The sequence below is a fragment of the Nicotiana tomentosiformis genome, chromosome 4, assembly GCF_000390325.3.
Source record: "Nicotiana tomentosiformis chromosome 4, ASM39032v3, whole genome shotgun sequence".
In the NCBI taxonomy this organism is placed as follows: Eukaryota; Viridiplantae; Streptophyta; class Magnoliopsida; order Solanales; family Solanaceae; genus Nicotiana; species Nicotiana tomentosiformis.
In genome coordinates this window covers 34,209,707-34,229,873 of record NC_090815.1, presented here as the reverse complement: position 1 = coordinate 34,229,873, position 20,167 = coordinate 34,209,707, and the positions used below count along the sequence as shown (strand labels likewise).

Sequence of the window (20,167 nt, the reverse complement as noted above, 5' to 3'; positions counted from 1 at the left end):
GCCTTCCTGAACTCAAACTAAACATGCTTACAAGTTCAAATACATAATATAAAGTAGTAGGAAGCCTTAGATCAAACGACGAAACATAAATGCTCAAAAGGAGAGGTTAAGTCGTTACAATTCCAAACTTTAAAAGAATAATTTTTTAATTCGTATTATTTTCTATGAAAAATCGTAATATATATAAGGAATCAAAAGATGAAAAGAGGGTTTTTGGCTTAAATGAAAAGAAAACATTTTTGTTGATTTGAGCTAGTAAATGACATCAAGTTTGAATTTTGATTATAGATTTGAGTTCACAACTTATGGGTAAACTATTTATGAACTTCATTTTGCGTTTTGACTGGGTTGACTGAAACCAATATTTGCATTGAACAAGAATTGACTTTGAATTTAAGCTTCCTAAAATCATGGGAATAACTCTTCTAGACCAATTTAGACAAGTTATTCATGATTTTGAATAAATTGAGACATTGGAGATCGTTTAAGCAAGGTTTGAGGTTTCAAGAGAAGGTTTAAAGTAAATTTTGCTATTTTTGAGGTAAGTGAGATTTCAACTCTTAGTTTGCTTACTTCCTTAAAAGCATGCTATATGTGCTTCTTGTATGCATTGTGGGGGCAAGCGTGAGCCGAATTAGCTAGTTTTATTTTAAAGTATATCGCGAGGGTCCTAGCATGTGCTTTTATACTATTTGAAACTTCTACTAGTTTCTTGACATGTAGTGAAATTTGTTTAGCTGTTTAGCATACTTTACCGCTCAACTAGCTTTCAAATATGTTTTTACTCCTTTGTGATATATGATATATGTTTAGCTGGTTTGCATGCATTATCATTTTTAGCAGCATGTTGAGCTTGAGCAATATCTCATGAACAAGCAGCGGGTTGAGCTTGAGCAATAACTTATGGCCCACAGATAACAGATTGAAATTGATTAGATTTACTCGTGGCGCCTATATATTGGGCTCTAGCTTGAGTGAGCGTACTCATGGCACCGTATAATGGGCTCGAGTTTGAGTGAACATATATAATGGAGGCAACTTCTTGTATTAGCAGACTTAGTTTTTTTATTTTTTTATTTATTATCGAGTTATGTCTTAGTATTTTTGTACTCAATTTATTAGCTCGTGACAGTCTCTTGGTGGGTTTATGGGATGTTGTTCAGAAATTTTGTTATGTTTCCGCTCTTTATTCAAATTAATTAGTTGACCAGTATTTTTCTCTTATCTTCTTCTACAATTGCATCATATTTTAGCTTAGAGAATTAGCCTAATGGGTAGTTGCTTGTTGGGTGCCCTGTGGTAGCCTAGATCCATATTTGGTCCGTGACAAGAATGAAGAAGGTAATCATATAGCACCTATAAAATAATAATTAAATGCTAATGTAAAGTTTAAAAATGACTAAAGTGAATATTTTATAAGAAATAACTTAATATATACATACCACAAAAAGTCATTTGTTCGAATTGATGAAAATATAAAAAAATAATTATTGCCAACTCTATTTGAATTTTTTTTTCTTTTACTGTGTCATCCTCGTTTCTTCAAGTTTGGATTAATACAAAGAATTTGTTCTATTTTCTGATTTCTTTCATCACAGGTGATCTTTTTCGTGAAAATAAATTTACGTATCGTATGATTTGTGCCAACCTAAAACATGATTTTACTTATATATTGCATTTGGAAAAAAAATGGAATTGGATTCTTTTGCTAATTAATTAACCCAAATACTTTATTATTTATTCTCAATATTAAAAGAAATAATATATTTCTGTTAATTCTTAATATTAGCTCATAGAAATTTTATAAATTTTAATTTTACTTATATTTTTTTTTCAATATGAATTCCTTTTTCAAATAGTTAAAGAGTCTGAATAGGTGAAAAGCATCCATTCAGAACATGTTCCAAAGAAACAATAGAAGAAAGACAGAAGAAAAAAATTCTAAAAGAATTAAGAATTGCTGTATACCATAAATAAAATCTAAAATTGGAACGCCATTTTCGTAGCCATACTTATTTTTGTAGTAATAATATCCACTACATTTAGCTAACTTCATCATTATTTAGAATAAATTATCTTGCTGGAATAATCGATAATTTTAGAGTTTATTATTAATTTTGTTCAACATTCGAATAATTGTATTTAATAGTTAGTTTAAACCTTTTGAAAGCTAAAGGTATAATATGGAATACCATTATTAGTTAATTAGTGAGTATAATTCTTTTAGTATTAAAAAGTTCATATAAATCGTAATAAAAATAAAGTTTATTAAAAAGACGTGGACACCTCCGTTACACTAATTCAAGAAGCCTGCACTTCCTCTTTCGCTAATCTTTTTTATTCTCTCCTTATTTATTTTGTTTATTATTATATATAGTTTAAGTGTAAGAATTATATAAGGTATAATTTTAAGAATTTTAAAGATCCAAATATTAGGACTTTCAATATAATGCAAATAAAGAATGGTATAACAAGTAAAATTTTAGCTCATTTCAAACTTCTAAATATTTTTATAATATTTAAGGATTTAATGAGTTTAAACTCCTAAATATTTGGTAGTAATCAAAGAATTATTTGCAATCAATTTTTAAAAGTTAAGAGATTTCGTGCTTTTTAATATAATATAAATATCTATGATACTAGGGATGACAAGGGTTAGGGAAGGGGCGGCGCAGAGAACCATCTAAATATGGCAAGCAGAACAGGGCAAAACTTCATTTATGAAAATTTGAAAAGGGACAGTGCAGGTATTAGGTCAACTTTTTATCGAAAAACAATATTTCCCCTTAAAAGAAGAAAACGAATTTATAACTTGTTTCCGCCAGCTCCCAAAGGGGTCTTACACCATAATATTTGCAATTGAAATTATCACTTGTATAGTAAGCTCTAAGAAACTTAGATGTTTGAATCAACTAAGTTGTCCAGTTTCACCATTGTTGCAAAAATGTTACAGTTTTATACAACAGAGTTTACTGGAGAGTCTTAATTGCTCATGTAATATTTAGCAGGTTCTAAACCAATTCTTGTGTCTAATGAACTTTTATTCGACATTTTTTTTCCCGGTAAACAACTTTGGTTCTACTAAAATCGATAAAAAGGGATAGATAGGGAAGGAAAATGAGATTAATCCATTTTGCGTATCATACTTCGATTATGAGCTAAATGTTAAATGACACTGAGATTTATTGTGAATTAATCCATGTTTCGTGCTTTTAGGTCACTAAATTCTTGCAAAGAAAACTAATTTAAAGAATGATTATAACAATCGTTAATTAAAAAGTTAGAATATTACAAAAGTAAAATGAAGTTGGAGATAATGCTAAATGGATAAAAATAAAATATTATTTAAATAGAAAAAATAAAGAGAGGATTCAACAGAGCGGGGCAAGTCTAAGCGGGATAGGACATGCAAGATTTATACAGGACAGAGCACGGAAAAATTATAGCATGAGAACACTTAACCAGTCCCGCCCCATCTCGCTCTGCCCCCGTGTAATCCGTGTCACAGAGGCGGATTTATGTGGAGGGGTGGGGTACATGCACTCATGCTCCTCTCCCTAGGTTATGTATATACAATACAAAATTTTCAGTTATATACATAAATATATTGGTGACTACCCATGCTCAATTGAATACTTTGGTGCAATGATGATTGAGTGCCCCTTCTATGTCTTTAGTCCAGAGTTCAAATCTCATCCCCGTATACTTCTTTTTAATTAGATTTTTCTATTTTATTTCTTTTCTAAAGTTGCTTTTGACTTTTAACTTAAAATTTCTAATTTTTTTCTTTCCCGAAATTCCTTTTGACTAAAAACATCTAACAAATCCCTAAAACACTAAGACCCTACCCACGTCCATTTTTACTATTTTTTTCTTTCCCTTTTCTCTTAGTCAAATTTTCAAATCTCTAAAATAAATTAGATGCAACTACTCTCTCCCTCTCTCTTCGAATACCCCATCTCTCTTCGTCCTCGGAGGATACTTTAAGAATCAATAGTGCAATTTCTTCTCATTGGTTTCTGCTTTTAGTTTCTCAAGTATGCAACTACCATGTCTCTCTTCTTGCTCTATATTTTAATTTACTCGCTGAAGTTTCTTCTCCTCTTGCAATTTTCCGAATTCTCTTTTCCTTTTCTGTTCAATGTTTGAATCTCTTTCCAAGATTTTGTCTTGTTGTTGGTTATTATTATTATTATTTATTTTTAAGATTGGGTTGTTGAATGCTATTTCTTGGGAGAATTTGAGAGAGTTATGGCTTTAAAGTCTTGAATATTGGCAGTATTGATTTGCGCACATATTGTATTTGAGAAAATGCTTGATCGAGTTTAGTTAAGTATGGGCTATGTAAACTTAATTTCTTACTAATTATTAGTATTTTGGGCCAAGATAACATAAGATTGATCTGCTAAGAACTAGAGTTTGAACTTCTGCTAAGAATTCTCTAAAAATGAAGTAATTACTAACAATCAAAGAAAGAATCATACAATGAAGCCAATGAATGATAAAACTGATCTAGTGTAGTAATCGATTCATTTGTGTCCCTTAAATCCAATTACTCTATGATTTGAATCATACTATTCTACTTGAATTAAGATAGATTGAATAAAAGTGTAAATGTTTAACTTTGTAGGAACGATAATCCTTAACATTGAAATGGACAGATATCTCACCAAGCCGAAAAATGGTGAGCTAAGTTCTAGTACTACTCGGTCATCCGTGAGTTCACAAATAGCTCCGGAAGTTCAAAGGATGACAAATCCTTCACTGCTTTCAAATAGTGTACCCATGGTTTTAAAATCCTGAATACGCCTCTTACCCTATGTGTTACTCTCTTTCAACAAAGCATGTTCTCCTTCCGTGGATCAGCATTTCAAAAGCTCACCCGCATAACAATGTCAACAAGGTACAAAAATCACCAAATGGATATGATATTTAAGCTATCCATTACGAAAACCTCCAAAAAAAAAAAACGTTATGATCGGCCCAACTCTACTGGTGGAGCCATCTTTGTCTAAGGAACAACCTTTCACCAAAATTTTATGTATAGATGTATAAATTGTGTAGATGGGTAAAAAAAAATTATGATTTACCTTTTCGTATTTTTTACTTTATATTTTGACTTCCCTTATTCAAAATTGTGATTCTGCTATTATGGTCAGCCCAATATTGATATCAGGCAAGAGCTATCGGAGGGGAAAGTGCACAGTTAGCCACTAATTAGAGATGTCTTTACTTTTTAGCCATTATTTAGAATGTATTTACTCTTTAGCCAGTGCTTAATTAAATTTTTATCCGCCGGACAAAAATACCCATGTGCTAGACATGGGTGTTGTGTAAATATTAAGGACAAAGTGTCATGTATTTACACCTTCCATTGTTAAACTTTAGGACATCATGTCCTTAACTTCATGAATGTTATATAAATATTAGGGAGAAGGTCTAGATTTGTCCCTCTACTATTGCATATTGTTTAAATTTATCCCTCGTTATACTTTTCGTCCACTTTAACCCCTGCCGTTAACAAACTTTTTAGATTTGCTCTTAACCCTAACGACCCTACACTATGGCAGTTGTCACGGGCGTGGTTCCTGTCCGTCGAAACCTGCATGTGCGGCATTCAAGTCCTTCACTTGACTTCAGCCAATCCAACACTCGGCCAAAATTATAGCAACTTTGGACTTAGAATATTTTCGGGCAGCTTCAACATAGTAAGCCTTATTGAACTGATTTAGGCAACGAATTGAAAGTAAGGCAACGATAAATTAACAAGAACACAAGGTACAATTTATAGGAATTTCTTCACAACTTTGTATTTAACTCGAGCATACAAAGAAACTCAAACTCAAGTACAACCGTGTGCAAAAATGAAGATCACTTTTGACCACTAGATTTTTTCTCAAAGATTATTCTTAGCCTTAGGTGTTTTCACTCTTGAAAACACACTTAGGAACTCTTTCCTAAGTTAAACATGCACTCAACACGTTTTTCTCTCTTTCAAGACTACTCTTAGTCTTGGCTCTTATTCAAGACTACTCTTAGTCTTGATTTCTGGAAGGACTATATTTGAACTCCCTCTCTCAAGACTACTCTTAGTCTTGATGCTTGGAAGGATTACATCTGAACTCCCTCACCCTCTCTCAAAACCACTCTCAGTCTTGATGCTCTTAATCACGAAATGCCCCCATATATATAGATATAGGGGCTGTCACTGGCATATTTGAAGGGGCAACTTACAAAGGGGCAATTCCATTCTAGTACTTTTTTCAGTCAAAGCATTAAATAAGCACTTAACCATTTAATGAGGCACTCACCCATGAAATAGCCCTCTTCATCACTTAGCTCTGTTTTGTGGAGCACTGAGCCCTCTTTGTGGAGCACTTAGCCCCCTTTGTAGAGCACTGGTCCCACCATCCAATGAAATAAGCCTGTCACACAACATTGCTAAATCTGTCCTAACTTGTAGTTGACATCCCCCAACTGCTTAGGCCCTTTTTCCACACGAAATAATATTAGATACAAGCACTACTCAGACATAGGTACAAGTTATTACAAAAAGGTAAACGTCCACTACTTCGGCATGTGCACTGCATGTGCCTTTTTCACTTGGTCAGTTGTTGCACGCCCTAAGGCTGGCATTGCACCGAGCCTTGGTGCCTTTTTACATTGCTCCGCACCAATGCATTGTTCGCAACCTGCTGCCCATGATTTTGCCGCACACGCCGACACTCTTGTCGCACGCACAATGCTTTAGCCGCGTTTCTGCCTTGTCTTTGTCAACACTTGTCTTACCCGTGCAATTGCTTGTCTTTTGCCTCACATAACCTTGCCTTAGCTATTGAGACTCCTCGTTATCATTTCGCGCTATCTTGATTTAGCTTAGCCTGTACTTGACGCTTCCACAAACCAAATCGCCCGCACCTTTGTCTTTGGACGCGCATGCCGTGCCATGCCGCACCAACTTGCCCACACTGCCTTGTCAAGCCTTTGCCAAGCATGTCTTGTCTGTCTCAAGACCTTGGCCATCGCTTGCCTATCTCTCTTTTGCCTTGGTGCTAGCTCACGCACCTTAGCTTGGCAACACTCTTGCTGCCTTGACAACGCTCTCGTTGCTAACTCAATCCCAAAGAGGCGGAGGGCTGACAAACCACCTGCACCCTTTGAAACTCGACGTCCTCGTCGATTAACTCAATTTATGAGTCCTAAGGGGTTGACAATCAACGCCCATCGGTCTCATCTCTTTGCTATTGGAAGTTCCAGCCTTTTGCTTTCCATTCCCCTTGTATTCATTAGCATTGCTCTTTAATTTCGTTAGCCTCTCCCGCAGTTCGACATTACCATTGTCCATGTTCTCGAACAAGACCCCGAAATCTGCCACTACTCGTCGTGACTCCTTCACGAACCTGCACTGCTCCGTTCTGCTCCCAGTTCAGAGTAGTTCTCATTTAGCCCTGATACCAGTTGTCACGGGCGTGGTTTCTGTCCGTCGAAACCTGCATGTGCGGCAGTCAAGTCCCTCACTTGACTTCAACCACCAAAATTATAGCAACTTTGGACTTAGAATATTTTCGGGCAGCTTCAACGTAGTAAGCCTTATTGAACTGATTTAGGCAACAAATTGAAAGTAAGGCAACGGTAAATTAGCAAGAACACAAGGCACAATTTACAAGAATTTCTTCCCAACTTTGTATTTAACTCGAGCATACAAAGAAACTCAAACTCAAGTACAACCGTGTACAAAAATGAAGATCACTCTTGACCCTCAGATTTTCTCTCAAAGACTACTCTTAGCCTTAGGTGTTTTCACTCTTGAAAACACACTTAGGAACTCTTTCCTAAGTTAAACATGCACTCAACACATTTTTCTCTCATTCAAGACTACTCTTAGTCTTGATTTCTGGAAGGACTATATTTGAACTCCTTCTCTTAAGACTACTCTCGGTCTTGATGGTTGGAAGGATTACATCTGAACTCCCTCACCCTCTCTCAAGACCACTCTCAGTCTTGATGCTCTTAATCACAAAATACCCCCATATATCTATATATGGGCTGTCACTGGCAGATTTGAAAGGGCAACTTACAAAGGGGCAATTCCATTCTAGTGCTTTTCTTAGTCAGAGCACTAAATAAGCACTTAACCATTTAATAGGGCACTCACCCACGAAATGGCCCTCTTCAGCACTTAGCTCTGTTTTGTGGAGCACTGAGCCATCTTTGTGGAGCACTTAGCCCCCTTTGTGGAGCACTGGTCCCACCATCCACTGAAACAAGCCTGTCACACAGCATTGTTAAATCTGTCATAACTTGTAGTTGACATCTCCCAACTACTTAGGCCATTTTCCCACACGAAATAATATTAGATACAAGCACTACTCAGACATGGGTACAAGTTATTATAAAAAGGTAAACGTCCACTACTTCGGCATGTGCACTGCATGTGCCTTTTTCACTTGGTCAGTTATTGCACGCCCTAAGGCTGGCATTGCACCCAGCCTTGGCGCCTTTTTACATTGCTCCGCACCAATGCCTTATTCGCAACCTACTGCCCATGATTTTGCTGCACACGCCCGACATTCTTGTCGCACGCACATTGCCTTAGCCGTGTTTCTGCCTTGTCTTTGTCAACACTTGTCTTACCCATGCCATTGCTTGTCTTTTTCCTCACATAGCCTTGCCTTAGCTATTGAGACTCCTCGCTATCATTCTGTGCTATCTTGATTTAGCTCAGCCTGTACTTGGCGCTTCCATAAACTGAATCGCCCGCACCTTTGTCTTTGGCATGCATGTCGTGCCATGCCGCACCAACTTGCCCACACTGCCTTGTCAAGCCTTTGCCAAGCATGTCTTGTTTGTCTTAAGACCTTGGCCATCGCTTGCCCATCTCTCTTTTGCCTTGGTGCTAGCTCACGCACCTTAGCTTGGCAACACCCTTGCTGCCTTGACAACGCTCTCGTTGCCAAATCTATCCCAAAGAGGCGGAGGGCTAACAACAGCCGACCCCTCCAATTTTTGTCCATATTAGCTGCCAAGTCAGATGGCCTACCAAATTAAAATCCCATAAACTTGACTACCCACTCATTTCCCCTAAAAATTCTAAGCTGCCCTGCCACCTTTCTATGCTCGCCAGAAGTGGAAAATACAAAACATATGTTGGTCTTAGTCAAAATGGAAGATCCATATGCAAAACATCCAACTATTTGAAAAGAAAAACGTGAATTTCTTTAATAGCTCGAGATTTTGGATTTGACAAAGGTTCAGATTATGATTAAGAAAATTGAAACACGCTTGACGAGGACGCTGTGAAAGACTTATTGTACGAGTCTCATGAAGAACTTGCTGCCTATATTTGGAAGGTAAAGATTCAGAGCTTTACAATATAATCCTAATAAAACCACCATCTTTTGATTTCCAGTGGAATCAAAAACTTGGAGGAGCCACCTAAGGAACAAAAGTGATGCTGGAATAATATAATTCTTTCACCAAGTCTAGAGCCCAAAGTTCTCAAGAATATACTGGTATCAGTACATTGAAATTTGACAAAGTCCTCCATTTTCAACAAGGGGGGATATAAAAGCGTGAGGTTCAGATGGGGATGATTTAAGGGAAATACGTGGGTAGAATGGGTCAAGTTTATGGGTCTAGGGTTTTTTAATTTGGTGGGCCCATTTGACTTGGCAGCTGACATGGAAAAAAATTAGAGGGGTCAGCTGCCATAGGGTAAGGCCGTTAGGGTTAGAGTTAGGAGCAAATCTGAAAAGTTTATTAACGGTAGAGGCTAAGTGGACGAAAAGTATAACGGGGGACAAATATAAACAATATACAATAGTAGAGGGGCAAATCTAGACCTTCTCCCTAAATATTAAGGACAAAATTTTTCCTGTATTTGCACTTTCCGTTGTTAAACTTTAGGACATCATGTCCTTTAACTTCATATGTGCAACGTAAATGTTAAGGACATAGCGTCCTTAACTTCATGTATGCAGTGTAAACTTTAAGGACATCATGTCCTTAATATTTACACAGCACTCATGAAAAAAGGGTAAAAACGTCTTTTCATATTAATTTTAATAGAGTAGTGACTATTTTTTCTCAGCATTAAAAATACTGAATAAAAACTAAATGTCATGTTAAAAAATGGCTATCCCACGCCAATTCTACTTATTGGACCAAGAAATAGTAATAGGGCTAGAAGGCAAAGGTTAATTTGGGATAGTGGGGTGTTAAGAGTCGGGTAAAAAGAAGGAAATTTTACCTTATATAGCAAAGGTTGATACCTTATTTATTATAAATAAATACCCTTTTAAAAAATTATCTCTTATAGCTACCTTTTAATTTTTATAGCAAAATATCTATTTATGGGCACTTCCTACCTTTAAGCCATTAAATACGCTGTGTATTATTTCTCTCTTCCCCCTCTCCTCCTTTCTCTTTTCTCTTTCTTCTCTTTTTCCCCCAGCTTTTTCCTCCCCTGCTTTTAGAAACCCTAGCAGGGGCTGTGTTCCGCCAACGACAGATCCGGCCAGCGACCACTTCCCCCTTCCTTGTTGTGTCACCCCTAACCCCCCTCCTCCGGCCGACGATTTCTTTCACACAGTTGTGTTACACATTCTAAATTTTTCTTATATTTTGCATTGATTGTTCATGTTTGCCTTGTGAGATCTGAAGAAGTTTTGTCTCTAGTTTCCGTTTGATCCTTTAAATTGGTGCTTCTTCAACAACTGTCTTCATTTAACCGGCGGCGACGCCCCACATGGCGGCGGTCTAGATATCGGTGGATTGGGGATGGAGTTTAGGGCTGAGGAACTTAAAAAGTCTGTTACCTTTTTTTTCATTGTATTTCAATGTATCTCGCTGTATTTCATGTATTTCATTGTATTCACTGTCTCGTTGTATTCCATGAATGTATTCATATATTTTTTTAATTAATATAATTTATGTATTCATATGTATATATGTATTCAAATGTATCTGTAGTATGTATTCATTTATTTTTGCACTATAAATGACCTGCTATACTTCATGTATTCAATGTATTTTTATGTATTTAACTATATTCAATCTCTGAAGATTGCTCTGTTTTGGGGGTGTTTTTCGGTTGATGAGAATCTTTTTTATAACTGAAAATACAAATTTTGTGTGTTATAATTGAGTTTGTTGAGCTATATTAGGAATCTAACGCATTAATTGATTCACTTACCGTTTTTAAACACCTGAAGACCTTTTATTTCTCAAATTCCGTTACTGTATTCACGAATACAGCTCGCGAATACAGTCGAATACATTCTCTGCTTAGCTGGACTCCTCTGTTTTTCGTCGAGTTTTGCTACTGTATTCATGAATACAGTAGCAAAAATACATCGAATACAGTCTATAACAACTGAAAACATAGCTATAGGAAGTAATTTAGTAAATGGTAGCTATAGCAAGCTAATAATCCTAAAACGTAGTGGTTTCTGAAAATTTCTCTAAAAAAAATACCGGGATGGCAAGGATATTTGTGGTGTCCAAGCCAACTTGTACGCACCTCAATTAATTCGATAGGGATATCTAATATCTCCCACCAGTACCGAGCAACTCTATCTACAAAGACGTGGACTAATGAGAAAAATCACCTAGTGTCTTTGCCTCTGCTTAATTTGAACAATTGACCTTATGGTTCTCTCGACCCACTTTATTGACTACTCGGCGACACCCTTAAGTGTTTGTTAGTTCCTTTTTATCTACGGTAATTGTAATTTCCTTTCAGCTACCATAATATAAACAAGTTCCCTTTTATTTTATGAGCGGAGTGTCTACGGATTCACTACATTGGCGCTTTTGTTTTTTGACAATGTAACATGTATATTTGTATTAATCAATCTTCAGCACAAAGGAAGTGCTGGAAGCCAAAAGAAAGAGTTTACAAAAGCCTACAAAGCTCCCTATTACAATCATTGCTCTTCTTACAAGGAATCTAGGACCTGTAGAATTGACTCTAAGTCGTCACTATATTCTGCTTTACACCAAAAACAAAAAAGAAGAATACAATTCATCTTAATTTTCTGAATAGAACTAGTTGAATCCTCAAAACATCTTGCTTTCCTCTCCTTCCATATTGTCCACCAAATAGTTGCAGGGACAATTTTCCATCTGTCTTTGTTGGAAGCAGTGCACTTCCCCCCTTCATTCCAGCTTGACAATAGTTCAGATGTTCTTCCTGGTCAATACCATCTAATGCCTCTGAGGTTGATGAATAAGTCCCACAACTAACTAGTCACTCTACAAGGTAGAAACAGATGGCTGATTGTCTCTACCTCTTGGCCACATAAGTAACACCTCGAGCAGATTGACATTCCCCTTCTCCTCAGGTTATCATGTGTTAAAACATTGGCGCTTTTTATTGCTCGTCCATAGCTTACTGTCGTCCCCAAGCTTCTACCGTGATCAACACCCACTTCAGCATCCTTGATTTCACATTGAGGCTGGTGGAGAATCACTCTCGTATGGTTCAACACTTTCATCCTCTGATGCCCAACTTGTTTACTCCAGGGCAATCGCCGAAGCTCAAGAGCTTTCAGTTGCAGACAATGATTTGGAAAATGGACTTTCCAGTCCCATAGACCAGGTGTTTGATGCAAGTCCCGCAAAGATACCACTAAGCTGTTAAGTCAAGTTGCAACTGCGGAATCATGTCGGGTTCCAGTACACTACGAGGTCTGTGTGCAATGATTGATGAGAACGTGCTAGTCAAAGGGAATGGTACTGCCGAAGCCGAAACAAAAATGGCACTGGCAGTCTCTTATATCAAAGGTTCCACTTAAAGGCAACGGGATAGGAGCTTGTCGTGGAGATTACCATCAAGGTGTATTCCGTGCATTGTCGGATAGAGAAATCTTTGTAAAATTCTGTGGTCCCAATAGATTTATGGCGTGGCTTCCACGCGGTTTTTGCTTACACAATTGCACTCGGCTTGATACTGAGCAGGGTCTAAAGTCAAAACCAAGAACGGGTAACTCTGGAGTAGGTAAATAATTACCTGCACTGAATGTTTACACCTAATTACACGATTAACCATAAGAATTAACAAATCAAAGTGAAAATGGATCACTTAACCATTGCTAAGTGTTAACAAGTGTATATGCAAGACATGTCTCACTGTTATTGGCTTGGTGTAAACACTAGGTGGGGTAAGTTTTTACTCTTTAGAGTATGGCAAATCCAACCACTTGAATGAAGAAGCTAAGAGTTTTGCCAAATAATGCGGAAAGTGTTTGATAAAAGTCTTCGGAGATATGAAAGTGAGCGGCAATATCGAACTGCAACTTATGAATCTTTACTAGTCGTTATTGATGAACGAGATAGTATAGTATAGTACCTAATGGGACTCAGAAATCTGCTTCGACCATGGACATTTCAAGCTGGGTGAAGAGAACATTTTTTACAGGCATAGTGGTGAGGCTGCCTGATTGTTTCACTGTTGCAAAAACATCTGAACATGGAGTAGAGCTTCCTGTCAAATATGTCCCTTTTTACCGAGCTTTTCCAACAGCAATAAAGACAATAAGAGCTTTTCAAAGATTTGCACCTAATTGTTCAGTCTAAGCATGCCTTATAAAGTTAGTTCCCTTTTATTTTCTAAGTGGATTGTCTGTGGGATCACTACATAAACTATTAGAAATTTAAGTCCAACCTGTCATCTCTCAGAGAAAAGGTTGCTACTTCGCAAAATATCATGGACTCGGCCATGCGGATTGCTCTTTAGGATCCAATAATAGTCACCTTCCAGCAAAAGGTGAAAAATTTTGTTTAACATGTTTACTCTGTATAGCTCAATCTGCTAAGCGAAACAAACAATGTCAGGATGTCATACAGGTCAGAAATACCGGACACAAAACACCCTATCTGAAATCCTTATTCTGGCCCGACTAAGCTGCAACGAAAGCACAGACTGAAATATATGCAAGCAGGGAATAATTGCAACTTCTTTACAAACCTGACTGATCTCCATTATATTCCTTCCGCCCAAGCACCAACCCTATAGGCTCATCTGCAACACCAATAGTCACAGAATTATTCCTATCTTCCTGCAATGCCACAAAAGCACCAAGTGTCAAAGCTCAACACAAGAAAAGAAACTGGGCATGGGTAAAGACAAAAGAATAGCATAACCACAATTAGAAACAGAATATAATTTGAGTATACATGCAAATGGAAATGGAGCATTCTTGGATTTTATATAATGATGGTCTTCTGCCAACTTATGTAGAATCAATTCAATTGCTCGCATCTTCTCCCCCAAAGTTGCAGTCACTGTTACTAACCTGTCACGCAGACCTGGAAAATTGTTGTTCTGAGCAGATATTTCTATGCCAGCCCATGAGTCTTCAATAAATGATCTGTAACATGAAACTTATCTACAGTCAACACCAATATTTTTCTTTTATAACAGAGAAATCCCCGAGAAACAGTGCGTATAGTTCAAAAGTGGCCCGCCTCTCTACCCTTCTCCACTTAACACCAATATTTCAAAATCTAGAAACTAACTACTTGTAAAAGAATTCCACTAACAGCAACATAGACAGTTCACATGAACCTTCATCCTGTAGCGAGAAACAAGAACTTTATCAAATATACATTCCCGTGATCGGTGTAAGAACTTCATCGAAACTCGGTGAATAATGGGGGCCTCCATTTAACACCAATATTTCAAAAGCTAGAAATTAACAACTTGTAAAAGAATTCTATTGTATAATTAACTGCAAGATAGACAGTTCACATGAACCTTCATCCTATAATAAGAACAGTATCAAAGATATTATACTCCCGTGATCTACGGGTGGACAATGATCTATATCCTAACTTCTCGAGTTAGCCATTATGTCTTCAGTTATGAAGAAGACATCTATCTAATACCATTCTTATCTTTCTTATCTTGATCTAACGGCCTTGGAAGACCCATAAAGAAAGAAAGAGGTTTTCTATAATAAGAACAGTATCAAAGATATTATACTCCCGTGATCTACGGGTGGACAATGATCTATATCGTAACTTCTCGAGTTAGCCATTATGTCTTCTGTTAGGATCGGGAACCCGGGTAGTGCGGAATATAGCCAAACAACGGTATAATGGCAATAACAAAGATAATGGGAGGTGATAATAACGGCAATTAAAGAATATAAAGAAGACACAAATTTAACGTGGTTCGGTCAAGGTAACCTACGCCCACAAGCGGAGAGGAGCAATTTCACTATACCAACAAGAGTACAAAAGAGAGTACAAAATTAGAGTAAATACTCTAATTAATCCCAAATACCCCAAGAGAATAACCTCACAAGATCACTCCAAAGAAAGGGTTCACACAAGTGTTTCCCAACACTCACTCTCTTACAAAATACTCTATAATGAAATAAAGGAGGAGAAAGAAAGACAAGAGTGAAAAGCTCTTGAATTGGTGTGTCTAAAATGAACTAATGGCCTTCCCTTTTATAGGTAAAAAAGTCTTGACCTCTTAGGTGTAAAAGAAGAGATACAACTTGTGCAAATGATGTCCAACACATAATGCAATATTTTTGGGTCCCAAAGAATATTGCCAACAAAGTCTACACTTTGCAAAGATGCTTATGCTTATGTGAGATGGACTCCATTTGACAAAATAATGGCCATATTATCTCCACCTTGGCCTAATTTTGGATGATATAGTAAATTTGCTCCACCTTCTCCGCAAAACCCCCAATGGGTATATGTCAAAATTTAATGCCATCAAAATCAGACAAATTGTCTGATACCGAAACTGTAGTAGGGCCTATAACAGTAGAGCCCAATAAAGTATACAACGAACCAGATCTGCGTGCTTTCATGATCACAAGAGCACCATGAGAAATTTTCAGAACTCCACCTTCACCTGTGTACTTGCACCCAAGAGATTCTAGAGTGCCCAAAGAGATAGAATTTTTCTTCAAGTCAGGAACATGTCTAACATCGGTGAGAGTTCTCACCACACCATCATGCATTTTGATTCGGACTGTACCTTTTTCAATAACTTTGCAGGCAGCATTGTTGCCCATCAAGACAACTCCACCTCCAATATATTCATATGTGGTAAATAAATCCCGACTGGGACACATATGATAAGAACAACTCGAATCTAAAATTCACTCATTGTTAGATTTGAAACTATTATTAGTTGCTAAAAAAATAGTTCCCTCAGTCTCATCAGCAGCTACACTTGCTTCGGCAGTGTCAATATTTTTGTGCTCATTTTTCTTTTCTGTATGCTTTTCTTTGTTTTTCAATTTAAAGCATTCAGAAATAATGTGACCTTTCTTATGACAATATTTGCACATGACATTTCTGTATCTGGATTTTGACCTTGATTTAGGTTTCTCACTACTTGAATCTTTCTTATTGGATCTACCTCTTATGAATAAGCCTTCCCTTGGTTCCCACTAGTTTCCCCAGTAATATCTCTATCTATTTGTTCTTTTGATTTCAAAATAGATTTAATATCTTTATAAGAGATATTATCCTTTCCATAAAGCATAGTATCTCTTATATGTTTAAACGACTGGGTAAGGAAACAAGCAATAACACAGCTTGATCCTCATCTTTGATTTAGCATCTATGTTACTTAAATCCATAAGAAGAGAATCAAAAGTATCAAGATGAGTAAGTATATAGGTACCTTCAGCCATACGAAAAGTTTAGAGTTTTTGCTTTAGGTAAAGTCTGTTTTCTACTGTTCTTTTCATATATAGGGTTTTAAGCTTTTTCCATATGCCTTTGGCTGAGCTTTCTGTTGTAACTTCATGCAAAACCTCATTTGAAAGATTTAAAATAATACCTGCTTTTGCCTTTTTGTCTATGACGGCAAACTCCTCGTCCGTCATTTTATCCGGCATCTTCTCCTTTCCTTGCAGTGCCAAATCTAAGCCATCCTGAATTAGGATAGCTTCCATCTTTAATTGCCACATTCCAAAGTTTGCACTTCGGTCAAATTTCTTAACATAAGACTTTGTTAGAGTCATTTTGGCCAGTTAGATCTGGTTCTGATACCAATTTGTTAGGATCGGGAACCCGGGTAGTGCAGAATATAGCCAAACAACGGTATAATGGCAATAACAAAGATAATGGGAGGTGATAATAACGGCAATTAAAGAATATAAAGAAGACACAAATTTAACGTGGTTCGGTCAAGGTGACCTATGCCCACAAGCGGAGAGGAGCAATTTCACTATACCAATAAGAGTACAAAAGAGAGTACAAAATTAGAGTAAATACTCTAATTAATCCCAAATACCCCAAGAGAATAACCTCACAAGATCACTCCAAAGAAAGGGTTCACACAAGTGTTTCCCAATACTCACTCTCTTACAAAATACTCTATAATGAAATAAAGGAGGAGAAAGAAAGACAAGAGTAAAAAGCTCTTGAATTGGTGTGTCTAAAATGAACTAATGGCCTTCCCTTTTATAGGCAAAAAGTCTTGACCTCTTAGGTGTAAAAGAAGAGATACAACTTGTGCAAATGATGTCCAACACACAATGCAATATTTTTGGGTCCCAAAGAATATTGCCAACAAAGTCTACACTTTACAAAGATGCTTATGCTTATGTGAGATGGACTCCATTTGACAAAATAATGGCCATACTACAAATCTCCACCTTGGCCTAATTTTGGATGATATAGTAAATTTGCTCCACCTTCTCCGCAAAACCCCCAATGGGTATATGTTAAAATTTAATGCCATCAAAATCAGATAAATTATCTGATACCGAAACTGTAGTAGGGCCTATAACAGTGGAGCCCAATAAAGTATACAACGAACCAGATCTGCGTGCTTTCATGATCACAAGAGCACCATGAGAAATTTTCAGAACTCCACCTTCACCCTGTGTACTTGCACCCAAGAGATTCTAGAGTGCCCAAAGAGATGAGATTTTTCTTCAAGTCAGGAACATGTCTAACATCGGTGAGAGTTCTCACCACACCATCGTGCATTTTGATTCGGACTGTACCTTTTCCAATAACTTTGCAGGCAGCATTGTTGCCCATCAAGACAACTCCACCTCCAAAATATTCATATGTGGTAAATAAATTCCGACTGGGACACATATGATAAGAACAACCCGAATCTAAAATTCACTCATTGTTAGATTTGAAACTATTATTAGTTGCTAAAAAAATAGTTCCCTCAGTCTCATCAGCAGCTACACTTGCTTCGGCAGTGTCAATATTTTTGTGCTCATTTTTCTTTTCTGTATGCTTTTCTTTGTTTTTCAATTTAAAGCATTCAGAAATAATATGACCTTTCTTATGACAATATTTGCACATGACATTTCTGTATCTGGATTTTGACCTTGATTTAGGTTTCTCACTACTTGAATCTTTCTTATTGGATCTACCTCTTATGAATAAGCCTTCCCCTTGGTTCCCACTAGTTTTCCCAGTAATATCTCTATCTATTTGTTCTTTTGATTTCAAAATAGATTTGATATCTTTATAAGAGATATTATCCTTTCCATAAAGCATAGTATCTCTTATATGTTTAAACAACTGGGGTAAGGAAACAAGCAATAACACAGCTTGATCCTCATCTTTGATTTCAGCATCTATGTTACTTAAATCCATAAGAAGAGAATCAAAAGTATCAAAATGAGTAAGTATATAGGTACCTTCAGCCATACGAAAAGTGTAGAGTTTTTGCTTTAGGTAAAGTCTGTTTTCTACTGTTCTTTTCATATATAGGGTTTTAAGCTTTTTCCATATGCCTTTGGCTGAGCTTTCTGTTGTAACTTCACGCAAAACCTCATTTGAAAGATTTAAAATAATACCTGCTTTTGCCTTTTTGTCTATGACGGCAAACTCCTCGTCCGTCATTTTATCCGGCATCTTCTCCTTTCCTTGCAGTGCCAAATCTAAGCCATCCTGAATTAGGATAGCTTCCATCTTTAATTGCCATATTCCAAAGTTTGCACTTCGGTCAAATTTCTTAACATAAGACTTTGTTAGAGTCATTTTGGCCGGTTAGATCTGGCTCTGATACCAATTTGTTAGGATTGGGAACCCGGGTAGTACGGAATATAGCCAAACAACGGTATAATGGCAATAATAAAGATAATGGGAGGTGATAATAACGGCAATTAAAGAATATAAAGAAGACACAAATTTAACGTGGTTCGGTCAAGGTGACCTACGCCCACAAGCGGAGAGGAGCAATTTCACTATACCAACAAGAGTACAAAAGAGAGTACAAAATTAGAGTAAATACTCTAATTAATCCCAAATACCCCAAGAGAATAACCTCACAAGATCACTCCAAAGAAAGGGTTCACACAAGTGTTTCCCAACAGTCACTCTCTTACAAAATACTCTATAATGAAATAAAGGAGGAGAAAGAAAGACAAGAGTGAAAAGCTCTTGAATTGGTGTGTCTAAAATGAACTAATGGCCGTCCCTTTTATAGGCAAAAAAGTCTTGACCTCTTAGGTGTAAAAGAAGAGATACAACTTGTGCAAATGATGTCCAACACATAATGCAATATTTTTGGGTCCCAAAGAATATTGCCAACAAAGTCTACACTTTGCAAAGATGCTTATGCTTATGTGATATGGACTCCATTTGACAAAATAATGGCCATATTACAAATCTCCACCTTGGCCTAATTTTGGATGATATAGTAAATTTGCTCCACCTTCTCCGCAGAACCCCCAATGGGTATATGTCAAAATTTAATGCCATCAAAATCAGACAAATTGTCTGATACCGAAACTGTAGTAGGGCCTATAACAATGGAGCCCAATAAAGTATACAACGAACCAGATCTGCGTGCTTTCATGATCACAAGAGCACCATGAGAAATTTTCAGAACTCCACCTTCACCTGTGTACTTGCACCCAAGAGATTCTAGAGTGCCCAAAGAGATGAGATTTTTCTTCAAGTCAGGAACATGTCTAACATCGGTGAGAGTTCTCACCACACCATCGTGCATTTTGATTCGGATTGTACCTTTTCCAATAACTTTGCAGGCAGCATTGTTGCCCATCAAGACAACTCCACCTCCAATATATTCATATGTGGTAAATAAATTCCGACTGGGACACATATGATAAGAACAACCCGAATCTAAAATCCACTCATTGTTAGATTTGAAACTATTATTAGTTGCTAAAAAAATAGTTCCCTCAGTCTCATC

At 36.9% G+C, this 20,167-nt stretch overlaps 1 long non-coding RNA gene across 5 annotated transcripts; it reads right to left on the bottom strand.

Moving 5' to 3' along the window:
- Positions 1-12,034: 12,034 nt before the first annotated feature.
- On the bottom strand, positions 12,035-14,912 carry LOC138908930 (uncharacterized). 5 transcript variants are annotated; one of them, XR_011415349.1, is made up of 4 exons: positions 14,298-14,912; positions 13,970-14,060; positions 13,352-13,810; positions 12,035-13,017 (listed from the first exon to the last, which is right to left on the bottom strand). It is a non-coding gene; the product is annotated as an uncharacterized lncRNA (long non-coding RNA). The 5 variants fall into 5 exon arrangements; XR_011415347.1 differs by having other exon boundaries at positions 13,352-13,486; positions 13,667-14,912; XR_011415348.1 differs by having other exon boundaries at positions 13,970-14,912.
- Between the last annotated feature and the right edge of the window lie 5,255 nt (positions 14,913-20,167).